Consider the following 13,500-nt stretch of genomic DNA (forward strand, 5'->3'; position numbering starts at 1 on the left):
CCTCAAGCACGAGTTGGTTTAATGATGAAAATTTTAAAATTTTTATATCCATTTTTTTTCATCAATCAAATTTCACATTTTACAAATCAATCTGCCTGAAAATATTAATTTTGTCATTTTAATCTGAGTTATTAATCTTTATGCTTAAATATCTAGCATTCCCAACCTACATTTTTTATTCGTAATATAGAAATCAATGTTCTGTAACAATCTAAGGACACTCACGCCGCGGGATCATACTTCGAAAGTTACTGCCATCTGTTGGTCAAACTTAGCATTCATGGTCCCTTTCATAAAGGACACTTCCAGACATCGGCGTCCTTGGCTCTTAGCGGTTAAACTTTTGTTGCGTTGATAGTAACAGGGTTTATCATTCGGAAGGCGGTTTAAATAGTTTACGTGTTATAAGTGTTGTGTGTTCGTTTATTCATGACCTGGTTAATTCCTTCTCGTCGTTTTCACTCGTAAGTTATTTTGCTGGTTAACTGTTGGTTTGAGCTTTGTCTTATTGTTTTTAGTTAGTATATTAATACTAGATTTAGTAAATAGATTTTGCTGATTATGGTATGGAGTGGTTAATGTTATTGTGAACGATACATTTTTATTTTTTTTTTCATTAGAATTCTATAAAGTTTTTTTGATTGCATAAACTCATTAGTAAATTATTTCCAATTAACTAAGTGTGCATTCATCTTTTCAGGGTTGAACATCACTTCTTCCACTATGATAAAGGAAGCGTATTAAAACCACACTTAAGTTTCTGAGACACTGTTGGTAATTATTTTTCAGTCTAGACAAAGAGGTAAGGAAGTTTTAGTGTTTTATTCTAAACCTAACCAAGAGATTGTGCTAGCTAATCCTCCCCACATCAGCCCCTGGTGTGGGGAGGATCCCCTTTGACGCTATGGTAGAGCTTTCGAGTTCTACCATACCTTAAAGGGAGGCTTGCACGATCTCGCACTTACTTTAGTACTTAAGGCTAGGTTAAGTTTTGGTTTTGCTTTTATTTTAAAAGCGAAATATTTTTATATGCTCGATAATTAACTGTTAGGTTAAGGTAGTTTTTGCATCAAATCTTACCGGAATTTATATGCTTGATAAAGAACTACCTTAGGATAAGGTAGTTTTTCTTTATCTTTAAAACTTTAATCTTAATATAATTTATATGCATGTTAATTCCTTTATGTTTAAGCAGTTTCTCATATTAAATCTTACTGAAATCTATATGGTTATTAACCGCACTATATTTTCCTTGATTTTGTGAACGTTAATAGTTTAATTAAACTTTAAAAATTTAAAGTTTTTTATTAAACTTTCAATTTCTAATTGGTAATATTTCCTTTTATCGTCCGAATTTTTATTGGATTATGGTTTTAGTATTCCTGTGAAAGACTTGGTTATTCTGTTTAAGTTTGAAATAAAAAATATATCTCTTCCCTGATAATTTAATTTTGTTCGCAGGGTATGAGTACCATGAGCCATGGACAGTGAATGGAAGGATAAAACTACGAAAATATCAGTACAGTCATTTGGAAATTCCTCGAAATTAACAAATTCAACTTAACTTGCTGCATTTTAGATGATCAGCAATTTGTTGGAATATGAAATTTTATTAGAACCCTTCGGAGGAATGCTCCGGGCATTCTAGAAGCTCTTTAACCCTGTAAGTTATTTTGGAATAGTAGTCACGTGTGCAGTCAAGTTTTGATTGGATTGGAAATGCATGAAAAGTTTAATTTTATAAGCATTAAAAGAATCTACTTTAATTAAACTAAACTTGTTTTGATTACTTTAGAAATCTTCTGTACCACCTTAAGAATTACTTTTGGTTACTTAGTGTAAATAACCTGATTGGTTTGGAATATTGGGTTGTGACAATAGGACTGTACACCCAAGATTTGCCGTGTAAGAAAATGGCTTTTAATTTGCTAAGAGCTTGAAGCTATTATCTGATAATTTGTGAAAGGTCATAAGCTTTTGAGTGCTTAAAGGTTACTTGTTAATGTCTGAGGCAACGGACAGCTATGCCCGAGACAATTGCCATATTTACACAAGATCAGTGCCCAACCCCCATCTCCAAGATAGGTCCAAGGAGGGCCAGGCAATGGTTTTTGGTTTCTGCTGGGTTACTATTTAAGGTTTAGGTATAAACATGATAATCCCAAGACTGTATTGAAAAAACTGATCTAACTTTATCCAGTAGTTAGAATGTCAAATTACCGGACAATATTTATTTATGGAAATATTTATTGGTAACAAAGTCTAGGACAGCCACTTACTCCCCAAATTGACGGAACTGTCGTCGGTCAGTGGAAAAGCAACGTGTGGTGTGGTGAATAAGCTAGTTTATGAACAGTCCTGTTTGTTTACACTGGGGATTAGTATATCTTTTAAATTCTCTTGCTATGGTTTTAAAGAAAAGCACGACCAAGGAGGGTCAGGCAATGGTATTTGGTTTGTGCTGTTACCATCAAAGGGTTAGGCATAAACATGATAATCCAAAGACTCTTGAAAAATTGATTAAACTTAATCTAGTAGTTGAATTGTCCTAATGGACAATATTTATTTATTGCATTATTTATTGGTAACTAAAAGGCTAGGACTAGCCACTTGCTCCTAGAATTGACTGAACTGTCGTCGGTCAATGGAAAAGTAAAGTGTGGTGAATAAGCTAGTTTATGAACAGTCTTATTTGTTTAAACTGGGTATTATATCTTTATAATTCTCTTGCTTTGATTTTAAAGAAAAGCATAATTTCTTGGTCCTGCTGTGACATTTCCCAGTAATAAATTATGTAAAATGGCTCTAAACCTAACTTTCGTATCAGGAATTTTCTTTAGTTGGAGGGTCGGTAGACCATAATGACCTCTTAAAAGTTAATATCTTTTTCCATTGACTATAAATTCCCTGCGTTCATGAGTTTTGAGGTAGCCTGGTTTGGTAGAATCTTATAAAGTCAAACCTTTACTAGAATTGATTATAAATTGTGATAAGTAAATTTGATCGTTTATGTAAAAAAATAATGGCAACATAACTCAAAATTAACTTACTTTCCAAAGATTTTTTAAGATTTAAACTTTGAGCTTCCACAAAATTTAGTTTTAAATTTTTGGGCGGAGTACCTTGACTTATTGGGAGGATGTCACTGTCAAGAAAAAGCCTACGTGAATGTACTGATAACTCAAATTACTTAATGCTTCACGTACCCCATAAACTTCTCTAGCTCAATACAGTGTACGGTAAACTATACGGAGAATTTGATTATGCTCGAAGGCATTGCTATAAAGATTAGTACGTTAATTGAAAATCTTGAAAGTACTCATAGGAGGTTTTAACACCTTCATTTCCACAAATTGAAATTTTTTTGTAAGGGCGACCTCACCAGGTTTTAGTGTAAACGTAAGAAGCCAAAGCATAAATTTATATATTTCAGTGGAGATGTAGGTTTTATCTTAATATTTGTTTAATCGGCTCTCAAATCTGGGAATTATGTTGTAGACTTTCCGGTGTTCTATGGGGAAAAAAAAAAGATGGAGGGACTTCATTTGCAAAGGGTAACAACTAGTGGGAAAGGGGAACTCAAGGGGGAATGGTAAACTACGTAAGGAATGGGAAATTATCATTAAAGAAAAGCGGATAAGAGATTATTCAACAATAAAGATCCATCACTTTTCTTGAATTATGACATGACAAAAAGTAGTAGTTTAAAGATTGTGAAGGTAAGGGATGACTCTACTTCAGTAGTATGATTGCTTTACTTGTTAGTTCTCATCTCATTAACTAGAGGGCTAAGGATAAAAAAGGGAGACCCTGTAGAGCGAGTGTTCCTCTTCCGTCCCTAGGGCTCACACAAGGTTACCGAACTGTTAACCGAGAATGAATGCACACTTCACTGGTGTACTAAATTACACAGGACTAGGCACGAATTAATCTGTGTCATTTCGTGTTAAGTAAATGATGGGCAAGGAATGATAAAAGTTTCTTCAGGACTGAGGTGAGGGTTTCATGATGGGAGGGGATTAGAGAATCGGAGTACTGTGGGTTTTCTAAAATGTAGGAGAGGGGGGGTGGGTGAAGGATGGTAGTGGCTTGCCGTTGTGCAGATATTGAATTTAATAATTGTAAAATGATAATTCAGGATTGGGGAGTGGGTTGCAGGATGGGCTTTCCGTGGAAAAAAAAATCTCCATGAACTAAGAATAAAAAGTTACTGTTAATTATATTTCTTTCTAATTAAAGAGTAATTACCTCCGTCAACGAAGTTAGGAGGAGGTTATGTTTTCACCCCTGTTTGTTCGTTTGTTTGTGAACATCATCTTGGTCACAATTTTAGGGATCAAGAAAATTGAAGACTACTGTGGTTTGTCGAAAATGTAGGAAGGGGGTTGTTGGGAGGGGGAGAGGGGGGAGGATGGTAGGGGTCAGCGTTTGTGCAGATATTGAATTTAATATTTGTAGAGGACCACAGAGAACATATATTGGGAGTTTTGCAACCCTTGAACTCGATGAATTCCCGGCTAAATTGGCAATCAAGGGGGTGTGGGGGGGGGGGGGGGAGTCAGGCTGGATAGGTGGTAGGTTGTAGTTTCTTCCTTTTGAATGTCTATTTTTTTCAATTACATGAAAACTTCACTCTGTCATTTCATCTTATTAAAAACCGAATAGATAGTAAAAACTTATATTCAAGATCGTGCAAACTTATGTACTGAATTATTTACTTTTATTGGTATTTAAGATATTATTGAGGGATAAACAACTTTGATTTTGGTGTTTCCACATTGAATGGAAATCACGAAAAAGTTTAACTTATTTCTATTTTTTTTTCTTAGGCTGAAAAGCATTTCTTCGTATCGATGCATGGTTGAAAATATACATGGCTCTACAGTAAAAGTTTTCTTAATCTATTTCAGCCTTGAAAGAGCCGAATTTAAAAGGACGAAAGTGTTTTCACTGATCAATAAAAATTTACCTTGCATGTTTACTGGATACATGAACTAAGGTCTGTATATTTGAACAAATTGGATCAAACTCTGGGGGATTATGGAATTGTACCAATGGTAAAAGGAAAACTACTGAATCTCCCTTTCAATGATATTTGCGTATGTCACACCTCCCATTAAAGGAGGTATTCATTCCTTTCACCGTGAAATTTGTTTAAGGTTTCTGTCTTAGTGTCAAATATGGACATCGATGCTGTTAGCATTAAAATAATTTGTTTTTAAGTTTTCTGTCATGTTAACTGTGGACATCGATATTGTTAGCATTGAAAGAATTTTAAGTTTTCGCTCGTTGTGTCAACTATGGGCATCGATGCTGTCAGGATTAAGTGTGAGAAAATTCTCCTGTGATTTTATCCAAACTGATGCTTATTAGATTCACCTTGTAATTGTCCAGTGCGGACAGTGATTCTCTCTCGATGCAATGTAGGCATTAGAAAAAGGTTTGGCTATGTCCTTTCTGTCCTTATTTGTATCCAATTTTTATCCTCATTTTAGTTACTTTTAATTCTATTCAGTGTACAGCCTCGCGAAACCTTTAATCCTATGCACTGTCTAACCTTGTTTAACTGTACTTCAAGCAGCTGAGAAATTGACTTCAGTTGAAGCTCAGTGTCAAGCAGCATCCCAGTCCCCCGTGACGTCATATGAGCCAAACTCCAAAATCATAAGTCATTATTCAGTCACATGTTATAAGGTGAACACAATCTGGGTATTTTAGTCCCTGTTCTAAGGCTCTAGGTACTGAAACCCTACCCTTCCCACACCTGGGTATTTTTGCCGACATATTTTTTTTTTAATCTTCTGGGTATAATCTGCTTGTCTATAGAGCTCTTGTTTTTGGCAGCCAGACTGAAAATAGTTAAAGGACTCATCTGAAGCATTAATAATAGAAACTGTTAATGAGTTATTATAGCAACTTAACAAGAAAAGGAAACATGGAAATCGATGCTGATTGTAATTGTTTTAAATGTGCATTTTAAATAATTTTCATACTTTTCTTTTGGAATATATATATATATATATATATATATATATATATATATATATATAATATATATATAATAAATAATATATATATAATAAATAATATATATATAATAAATAAATATATATATATATATATATATATTATATATATATATATATATATATATATATATATATATATATATATATATATATATATATATATATATATATATATATATATATATATATATATATATATATATATATATATATATATATATATATATATATATATATATATATATATATATATATATATATATTATATATATGTATATATATATATATATATATATATATATATATATATATATATATATATATATATATATATATATATATATATATATATACATACATGACCTTGAAAACTAATAAAAAATATATACTGTAGATATGTATTCTGAAAGTGAATACTATATATCATGTGTTATCACCAGTACGGTAATAATAGCAATGTAATAATTCTTGCAATTAGTACATCTCTTTAAGAAACCTTTATTATACCATTTAATATATGCATTAAAGATGCACTTTGAAATTATTTTATCTTGTTAATTATTTTTAATACTAGGAATTGTACAAATGACTCATAGAAATTAGTGTATGATGTAATTTAAAGCAAGTTATTTTTCATCAAAGAGTTAATATACATACTAGAGAATACTGGAATTTTGAAATTATGCTAATGAAAAACGCTTTAAATTCAAGATTATGATATTCTTTTAATTCATATTCCTATCAATAAATCAATTTTACTGATGCCTGAAATGTAGTGGAAATTATTACCATAATCATAAGTAGTTAATATCCATGGTAAATATTGACATTAATTTTAGTATAATCTTCAGAGACGCTGTCTAAGAAATTATTAATTTCTTTCTTTTTTGGTTCTTCCAGCAACACATCTACCAACGCCTGTGGCATGAGGTCCCCTTCTGACCAGTTAAAATTCCATCTTCCCATCTGAAGTCTCCCATTCATGAAGTTCTGTTGCAAGTAAACTTCAGTTGGCTGTGGCTGTCGCGCTCCAAGTAAGGGCCTTGAAAATTTGTTCTTTTGAGGTATATCACAATATAGCCGCTTTTCAAATTGTAGAATATAGAGAAATATAAATGAGACGAATATTACGCCTAATAATGGGTCCACTGATTATGAAAAATTAAGGAATGACAAAAGCGGGAATAATCGAGCGAATATTTCGCATGACAGAGGCTACTATACGCCTTCTGCTAAGCCTAGCGAGAGAGAGAGAAACATGAGTATCTGAGAAGGTATTTCGCGAAATTACCGGCTATAGTTTCTGCAAAATCTTTTCGAGTCGTTATCACCCTCCTTGCCCCCCTTACCTTTCCTATTTCCCCCCTTACCCCTCCTATTTCCCCACTCCCCTCCCCTACATTTCGCTTCTCATTACCACCACCGCGTAGAAGAGGAGAAGCCTTTCTGAAAATGATATCTGCTTCGAAGGACAAATTAGGGTTACAGTGTGTGGCATATTTGGAAGTGTGTGTGTGTGTGTGTGTGTGTGTTTATTTTTTTTTTTATCGGTCTTGCGACGTCGGGAGAGGTCGTTATAACGGAGACAATGAACGTAATGACAAAAAGAGAAAATAAAAAAAAATACGCAGACATGAGGAGGCAATAGGTTCGTGTCCACTTCATCATAACTTGTGGCTAGTAATGCTAAATTCAACATTCACCTTTTCTCGGAGTTCAAGTGAAACACAAACGGACGCCAATCCAACATTCGCCTTTTCTCGGAATTCAAGTAATACACACACAAACAGACGCCAGTCCAAAGTTTGCCTTGTCTCGGAGTTCAAGTAATGTGCACAAAAACGGACACCAGTCCAACCTTCGCCTTTTCTCGGAGTTCAAGTGCTACACACAAACGGACACCAGTCCAATGTTCGTCTTTTCTCGGGGTTCAAGTAATTTACACACTAACGGACGCCAATCCAAAGTTCGCCTTTTTTCGGAGTACAAGTATTACACACACAAAGTCCAACGTTCACCTTTTCTCAGAGATCAATTAATAGCCACTCAATGGACGCCAGTCCAACTTGTCTTTTCTCGGAGTTCAAGTAATACACACAAATGGACGCCAGTCCAACTTTCGCCTTTTCTCGAAGTTCAAGTGATACAAACACAAACGGACATCAGTCCAATGTTCACCTTTTCTCATAGTTCAATTAATACATACAAAAATGGACGCCAGTCCAACGTTTGCCTTTTTTGGAGTTCAAATAATACACACACAAACGGACGCCAGTCCAACGTTCACCTTTTCTCGGAGTTCAAGTAATGCACACACAAACGGGCGCCAGTCCAACGTTCGCCTTTTCTCTGAGTTTAAGTAATGCGCACACAAATGCATACCAGTCCAACGTTCACCTTTTCTCGAAGTTCAAGTAATACACACACAAATGGACGGCAGTCCAACGTTCGCCTTTTCTCGGAGTTCAAGTAATACACACACAAACGGAAGCCAGTCCAACGTTCACCTTTTCTCGGAGTTCAAGTAATACACACACAAACGGACGCCAGTCTAACGTCCGCCTTTTCTCGGAGTTCAAGTAATACACACACAAACGGACGCCAGTCCAACGTTCGCCTTTTCTCGGAGTTCAAGTAATACACACGCAAACGGACGCCAGTCCAACGTTCGCCTTTTCTCGGAGTTCAAGTAATACACACGCAAACGGACGCCAGTCCAACGTTCGCCTTTTCTCGGAGTTCAAGTAATACACACACAAACGGACGCCAGTCCAACGTTCGCCTTTTCTCGGAGTTCAAGTAATACACACACAAACGGACGCCAGTCCAACGTTCGCCTTTTCTCGGAGTTCAAGTAATACACACACAAACGGACGCCAGTCCAACGTTCGCCTTTTCTCGGAGTTCAAGTAATACACACACAAACGGACGCCAGTCCAACGTTCGCCTTTTCTCGGAGTTCAAGTAATACACACACAAACGGACGCCAGTCCAACGTTCGCCTTTTCTCGGAGTTCAAGTAATACACACACAAACGGACGCCAGTCCAACGTTCGCCTTTTCTCGGAGTTCAAGTAATACACACACAAACGGACGCCAGTCCAACGTTCGCCTTTTCTCGGAGTTCAAGTAATACACACGCAAACGGACGCCAGTCCAACGTTCGCCTTTTCTCGGAGTTCTAGTAATTCACACACAAACGGACGCCAGTCCAACGTTCGCCTTTTCTCGGAGTTCAAGTAATACACACACAAACGGACGCCAGTCCAACGTTCGCCTTTTCTCAGGGTTCAAGTAATGATCAATTATGCCGGAGCATCCCGACACCAGACAAGCTCCATTGCATCACTTGCAATAAAGAACCAAACCTGATGAGGTCTGGATCGTCGTAATGGCGGAGTTCGTTTGGGGTCTGGAAAAAAAGGGACAATAAAGGGAGTAAGAGGAGGAGGTTGAGGAGAAAGAATAGAGATAAATAACATAAAATTGGGGAAGGTGTACGTTATATACGATTAGTTTTTTAATGTTCAGTTCTGCTTTGGGCATCTCTCTCTCTCTCTCTCTCTCTCTCTCTCTCTCTCTCTCTCTCTCTCTCTCTCTCTCTCTCTCTCTCTCTTTCTCTTTCTCTCTCTCAAGAAATACAACACCACGATTAGTTTTTTAATGTTCAGTTTTACTTTGGGCATCTCTCTCTCTCTCTCTCTCTCTCTCTCTCTCTCTCTCTCTCTCTCTCTCTCTCTCTCTCCCTCTAATTGAGAAGATACAACACCACTCTGTGGCAACTTCTTTACATCCAAAATAGTAAATACATAAAACAGGCTTCCAGCTGATGTAGTGAACAGAAACATGGTAAACGAATCCAAGAACTAGACGTCATAAAAACTCTCTAAACGTTTAAACTAATTCGCTCTACCCAAGAGCAAATGGAGTCTCCGCGAATGGAATAAAAAGCCTTTGAGACATCCAAAATCCTTGTAACACACTCTCTCTCTCTCTCTCTCTCTCTCTCTCTCTCTCTCTCTCTCTCTAATCAGGAGCTTGTGTAAATAACAAGACTTGGATGGACTCTTTTTCTATCAAAGAAATATGGTACGTTTATAATTACCGTATTCTAAAACGATTAAATAAATAAAAAAAAAAAAATAAATTGGATATAAGGGAAGCCCTACACAGTAAAGATAAGTAAAAGTGGATGGGAAAGAAATGGAATTGAAAGAGTATATAAGAAGTGAATAAGAGAGAAACAAGATATCCAAACTGCAAGAACATGACGCTAAGAAGAAGTGGACAGGTAAATAAAGGGAAGGGGTTAGGAGGTGGGACAGAAGTGGACAGGAGAATAGAGGGATTGTCAGAGGGGAAGCGATAAAGAAGTTGTTAGGAAGAGAAAGAAAGGTAACAGACTGGAGAGGTTATCTACAATTCTTCTTCACTGAAGGGGTTAGTTACTGCACTGTAATTGTTCAATGGCCAATTTCCTCTTGGTAAGGGTAGAAGAGAGACTTTAACTATGGTAAGCAGCCCTTCTAGGAGAAGGACACTCCAAGATTAAACCATTGTTCTCAAGTCTTGGGTAGTGCCATAGCCTCTGTACCATGGTCTTCCACTGTCTTGGGTTAGAGTTCTCTTGCTTGAGGTTACACTCGGGCACAGTACTCTATCTTATTTCTCTTCCTCTTGTTTTGTTAAAGTTTTTATAGTTTGCATGGGTAATATTCATTCTTAAAGTATTTTATTTTTCCTTGTATCCTTTCCTCACTGGGCTATTTTCCCTGTCGGGGCCCCTGTGCTGATAGCCTCCTGCTTTTCCAACTAGGGATGTAGCTTAGCAAGTAATAATAATTGTAATAATAATAATACCTGATCTGTGCAAACCTTTCTTAGGTTGATATAGAAATTGTTTTACGCATATATGTTTAAAAAGCATATATATCATTTCACAGAATAATATTATAACCTTCTGGTCAATCTTTCTTTGTTTAAATTTTAAAACATATTAAGACAAAAATTCTTATATGGATTTAGTTTATATATGAAATATCTGTTTTAATGTTTTTAATGTTTTTAGAATATTTTATTTTGTTCATTACTTCTTATATCGTTTATTCATTTCCTTATTTCCTTTCCTCACTGGGCTATTTTTCCCTGTTGGAGCCCTTGGGCTTATAGCATCTTGCTTTTCCAGCTAAGGTTATAGGTTAGCTAGTAAAAATATTCTATTTTAATTGTTCATTACTTGTCTTGGAGTTTATTGATTTCCTTATATCCTTTCCTCAATGAGCGATTTTACAATGTTAAAGCCATTTTCCAACTAGGATGAAGCTTAGCTATTAATAATAATAATAATAATAACAATAATAATAATAATAATAATAATTAATAATAATAATAATGATAATGATAATAGAGCTATTTTTCCCGTTTGGAGCCCTTGGGCTTACAGCTTCTTGCCTTTCCAACTAGGGTTACAGGTTAGCTAGTAATAATAATAATAATAATAATGATTATGATGATGGTATGTTTCCCGTTTGGAGCCCTTGGGCTTATAGCATCTTGCTTTTCCAACTAGGGTTATAGGTTATCTAGTAAGGATAATAATACTGATAATAATAATAATGATGATGATGATGATGATGATTTTCCCGTTTGGAGCTCTTGGGCTTATAGCATCTTGCTTTTCCAACTAGGGTTATAGGTTAGCTACTACTACTACTACTACTACTGATAATAATAATAATGATAATAATAATAATAGATTTCAGTAGTTTTAACAGAGTTTAGGAGAAAGGAAATGAAGTGCACAACGTGAAATATGTCACATCGTGTCAAAGCCAACCTGGTAAAAAGACCCAAATGGGGTTAAATGAACGTTTTTCCACAAGAGGGGAATGAAATTGAGGGAGACCCCTGAAAAGACTTAGTTGTAAAGAATGGAGAGAGAAAAAAAAAAGATTGACAACTCAATTTGACTCCTGACTTTCTATGGTCCTGAAACAAATAAAAATGATGTTGAGATTTAGAGGGAGAGAGAGAGAGGAAACGCCTCTGGCTTGGGACACACACACACACACACACACACACACACTGAGAGTGAGGTGTTTGGAAGGGGGAGAAGGCTCCATATGCCATTTCGAGACTTACCTCTTCCATTTAGCAAACAAAGGCGTTTTCAGAGCCTCCATTTTGTATGGGCTAAAGAGCATTTTCTAATAAGCCTCCATTGTTGTTGTTTATCTTTATGCAACGACGTGTGCGCACCCTTGCTCATGCTCGCTTTATTATTTTCCCTTTTATACAGTTCGAATACCTTCATTGCGACCTTTGCATCGTATTTGTACATGTGTGACATTAATATGTTGTTAAACGAATATTTTTTTTATTTTATATATTCTCAATGAACCTTCATCGCGACCTTTGTATCGTATTTGTACATGTGTGACATCAATACGTTGTTTAGACGAATTTTTTTTTTTTTTTTTTTTTTTTAATAATTTCTCAATGAACCTTCATCGCGACCTTTGCATCATATTTTGTGCATATGTGACATTAAACGAATATTTTTCATTTCATAATTTCTCATTGAAAAAGGTGAATTCAAGGTATAAAGAGGTCGATGACATATTTCATTTATACAGTTCGAATAACCTTCATTGCGACCTTTGCATCGAATTTGTGCATGTGTGACGTTAATACGTCGTTTAAACGAATATTTTTAATTTAATATTTTCTCATTGAAAAAGGTGAATTCAAGGTATAAGGAGGTCGATGACATATTTGTCCCACTGTTGGTTCAAGCTCCACACGGACTGATTCCAGTGCATGTTAAAATTAGTTCGTGCATTGACGTCACTTAAAGACCGGGAATGTCGGAGGAAAAAAAAGGAGAGAATGACGCTGGAGTGACGCCAGAGTGACGCGCGTCTGCCATGCACTCGCACGTATGCACAGGCAATCAAAAACAGCTTGACGCATGTGCGTATGCTCTCATATACAGATATATGTCACCCTCCTGCCTCACTCAACATATAAACAATCAAGCATATTCATAAGTGTGTCAACAATATCAAAAGTAAATCATCAGACTATGTAGGGGAGAGAAAGAAAAAAAACAGGTAAACAGTGGTTGTGTCAGGGAGCACGTTCGGACAGACAGACAGGGGATAAACATAAACAGTGGTTGTGTTAGGGAGCACGTTCGGACAGACAGACAGAGAAAAAACATAAACAGTGGTTGTGTTAGGGAGCACGTTCGGACAGACAGACAGAAAAAACATAAACAGTGGTTGTGTCAGGGAGCACGTTCGGACAGACAGGCAGAGGAAAAACATAAACAGTGGTCGTGTCAGGGAGCACGTTCGAACAGACAGACAGAGAGACAAACAGACAGAGAGGAAAATCATAAACAGTGGTTGTGTCAGGGAGCACACGTTCGGACAGACAGACAGACAGAGAGGAAAAAACAGACAACCAG

General features: G+C 36.0%; 1 long non-coding RNA gene across 1 annotated transcript; it reads left to right on the forward strand.

Annotated features, from left to right (window-relative positions):
- Positions 1-374: 374 nt before the first annotated feature.
- On the forward strand, positions 375-1,776 carry LOC137634641 (uncharacterized). The gene is made up of 3 exons (XR_011042548.1): positions 375-464; positions 701-802; positions 1,462-1,776. It is a non-coding gene; the product is annotated as an uncharacterized lncRNA (long non-coding RNA).
- The last annotated feature ends 11,724 nt before the right edge of the window (positions 1,777-13,500 follow it).

Source organism: Palaemon carinicauda, chromosome 45 (assembly GCF_036898095.1).
Source record: "Palaemon carinicauda isolate YSFRI2023 chromosome 45, ASM3689809v2, whole genome shotgun sequence".
Taxonomy (NCBI): Eukaryota; Metazoa; Arthropoda; class Malacostraca; order Decapoda; family Palaemonidae; genus Palaemon; species Palaemon carinicauda.